Source organism: Elephantulus edwardii, unplaced genomic scaffold (genome assembly GCF_000299155.1).
Source record: "Elephantulus edwardii isolate Elephantulus edwardi_28Jun2011 unplaced genomic scaffold, EleEdw1.0 scaffold00179, whole genome shotgun sequence".
Taxonomy (NCBI): domain Eukaryota; kingdom Metazoa; phylum Chordata; class Mammalia; order Macroscelidea; family Macroscelididae; genus Elephantulus; species Elephantulus edwardii.
In genome coordinates, this window is record NW_006399929.1 from 6,543,686 (window position 1) to 6,547,042 (window position 3,357).

The 3,357-nt window shown below is 45.0% G+C and overlaps 1 non-coding gene across 1 annotated transcript; it reads right to left on the reverse strand.

Moving 5' to 3' along the window:
• Positions 1–1,453: 1,453 nt before the first annotated feature.
• On the reverse strand, positions 1,454–1,527 carry TRNAT-AGU. Its single transcript has one exon. It is a non-coding gene; the product is annotated as a tRNA-Thr (tRNA).
• Between the last annotated feature and the right edge of the window lie 1,830 nt (positions 1,528–3,357).

A 3,357-nucleotide genomic window follows, 5' to 3' on the forward strand; every position in this document is an offset into this window, starting at 1 on the left:
CTATGCAGCATTAAGGGGGAAATGACTTTTAAAAAAATACTATATACTTTTATACTTTGGGAAGGCATAGAGAGCACTGTGCTAAGTGAACTAACTCAGCCTCATAAGGACAAATACTGTTTCAGACTATTGTTGTGAAAATAGAAAAAAGTGAGCAAAACATGTACAAAAAGGGGAAGGGGAAAATGGGAGGGGGGAAAGTGAAGGAAGAAATTAATATGATAATAGAGATTAATGGGCAGATGGTGGGGTGAAGAGAGGAAATATTCAATGGAGACTTAAAAAGATGGAGTAATAATAGACATAGATCAATACTTATATAAAATACAGTATATATGAGTGACTATATAAAATACAAGATACATGAATGAAACACGATGCATATGAATGATTGTATGCAAACCAAAAATAGATGTTTAAAAATAACGTATAAAATGCTGAATAAAAGTCTTAAAAGCTAGGTTTGGGTCTCAGTGTTGCTATTTTCAGCTATTTGAACTTTAACCCCGTGGCAAAGTAGGTAACCCCTTACCCATCCACCCAATATAGCTTCAGCTATAAATTTTTAAATTCACAGTTCTAGTTCTGTAAGTGGTTCTCAGCTTTGTGGTTCGAGGCAAAGTTTTACATTGGCTCACCTCTTTATACCTCTCCCATACTCAAAGTTTCCAGGCACTCCTCCACTTCGTGTAGGACACAATCCAAGCTCTATAACATGGTGTCTTGGGTCTCCGTAGAGCAGGCAAGCCTACACAACTGCCATCTTGGTCTTTCCATTCTAACAACACCGGGAAGTTGATAATTCCCTGAATCCATCACGTCCTGCCTCAGCTCTGTGCTTTTGCTCGTGGTTCTGCTCTGAAAAAAAAAAAATTTAAAAAAAAAATTAGCTCCCGGTGTGTAGGACTATCCCAGGGATCGTTTACCCTCAGGCCACTATGATCTCCCCAGCTGCACCACCACATGTGTAACCCTCACCTCGGGCACGCCTCAACACGGCACCGACTGCAAGCTGTGCCGTCTCTCTGCTCATGAGTTTCACTCCATTGGACGGTGGTGTCCTAGTGGGCAGAAACGATGACTTTAACCTGGTCCTGGATGCCGTTTTTGCTTATTATTCCTCCTGTACAGTCGGAATTTAGTAAACGTTTATTGGCTGGAGGGGTGAATGAATAAAGGTTTCCTTTAAAAGACTGTGGCCATGTTTTTCCCATCCCTGCCTCTTACCCCTTGGCAGATGCGTGTTTATGTCCACAGATTGTCTTTTTTTTTTTTCTTTATATCTTTTGTCACTGTCACAGCGTGCTGGCTCCAATATGATAAGGCCAGTCACCTGGCCACGGAAGGACAGGAAAGTGCCATCTCCCAGAGATGGTGTGGTGTGGGGGAACCTAGGGTGTCCTCGGGATCTCAGCATGGATATTTAGAAACAATGCTTTCTATTAAAGACTTTAGGCACTACTGGGAGTTGAACCCAGGACCTCCTGTTTACTAGATAGGCACTTTAGCCAACTAAACCATAGGGCCATGCAAAACAATGCTTTCTAATTGGAACGAACCAAGGAGAACCCGGTAGGCAAGTAGGGAAGTCAACTCGGGAACGTAGTAGTCTATGCTGAGTTCTTCTTTAGGCTGGAAATGTGGATGGAAATCTTTAGTGATTGCCTCAAAAACAGTGCCAGTGGGAGGTTGGGATCAATCACATCAACCCTCTCTGCCTCTATCTATGTTGGTAGGTCTCAATTTTGGGCTACAATGTTAGGAAAACGGCAGTATTTTATTATTATTATTATTATTTTAAATTGAGGCTGTAATTCAGACTCTTACTTTCATCCCTCTTTCCATTTGGGAAAAGTCTAACACCTCACTTTCTCCATACCCTGCCCCAGTCAAGTGTTAAGTGTTCTCCTTCCAAAGTCAACCCTGTGAGAAGAAAAGTAAAAATGAGAGTTAAAGAGAAAGTCAAGAGTCCAAACCCCAAGCTCTAGAAAGGTCCATCCCTCAGTCTCACCCGCCAGCACAGAACAAGTGGAACTTCCCCGGCTGTGGAAGGCAATGTGGGGACAGCAGCAGCAGCAGCAGCAGCAGCAGCAGCAAGCCATCTAGACAATGTCCGTGGTGCCTCTGCCTCAAGCACCACCCTGACCTTGGCCTGGATATCAGCAGTGAACTACTGAGAATCACTGACCTCGGCAACTGGAGCAGTTGAGCAAGACAATAATGAGCTTTGCCTGAGAGGTCACAACCTGGAGACACTCGGGACAATTGGAAAGAAGCTTGAGAAGAGCTCAAGGTCTCTAGGCAGGCTGGGCAGAGCCAAAGAAACAGTATTTTGTGACTGTTAGTGTGACAAGAGGGGCTGGGCAGTTCCCCGCCCCCTCCCCACATAGACTTGCTATATACTCAGAACACTGGACTAATCTCCTTGACTCGTGAGGAAGAGTTTGGGTGTAAAGAGAAATGGGGATTTGGGATCCACAAAGGCACCCCAAAGAGTGGAGCTGGCAGCAGAGCAGAGCCCAGCCCATAGCTGGTCTTGAGAGCAGAAGAAATTCGCCAGCCAGCCAGGATGGGGGAAGGTGATGATGATGGGAACAAAAGGAGGCAAATGACTTAATTATCCAGTGACTGATAGAAAGGTGTTTCTGATCCATAAGCACACACCAAAAAAAAATAAAGCTAAAGCTCAAAGGACTCTGACTGGCCTGCTGGGGACAGAGAAGGTTCTGGGCAGGGTCCAGAAGCGGGAGGAAGATGGACTTAATCTCTTTTGTAACCACCTCAGGGAAAGGCATAGGCCATCCCACAATGGGGTCTCATTGCTGCACTGACACTACTCACACTTTCCCCACTGCAGGACCCTCGAGGTTCATGGAAAGGACCTTTGAAGACAAGACAAAATTGGGGAAGTACTCAGAGCAGAGAGACTGAACTCCAGAGCACAGAAATATCCATATGCCCAACCCCTCAGACGGGGCCCAACACAGCCTTTCCATTCTCTAGAGGCTATAGGAAGTGGACTCTTCCCCTGAGAAGCAAAATCTGAATGTCAAGAGGTATATTTTGGTGAGAATAATACAGGGACACATTAAAAAAACAAAAACACCACAAAGTAGAAAGTGTACAAAATGACTCGTGTTCCGCGAGCCAAGTTCTCTTCAAACTTTGAGAACAGCCTTCTACCAGAGGCCAGTTACTTCACAAGCCCAAGATAAATGAGAGAACTCAAGTCCTTATAGAAGAAAGGAGAACCAAGTGGGAGAGATGTGAGGTCATCTCCATTTTCTCATCCCAAGAGCCAACTTGGGGGGTGGGGGGAGTCCTGTATGGCCTAAGGGGAGGTATTCCAGAGTGTCT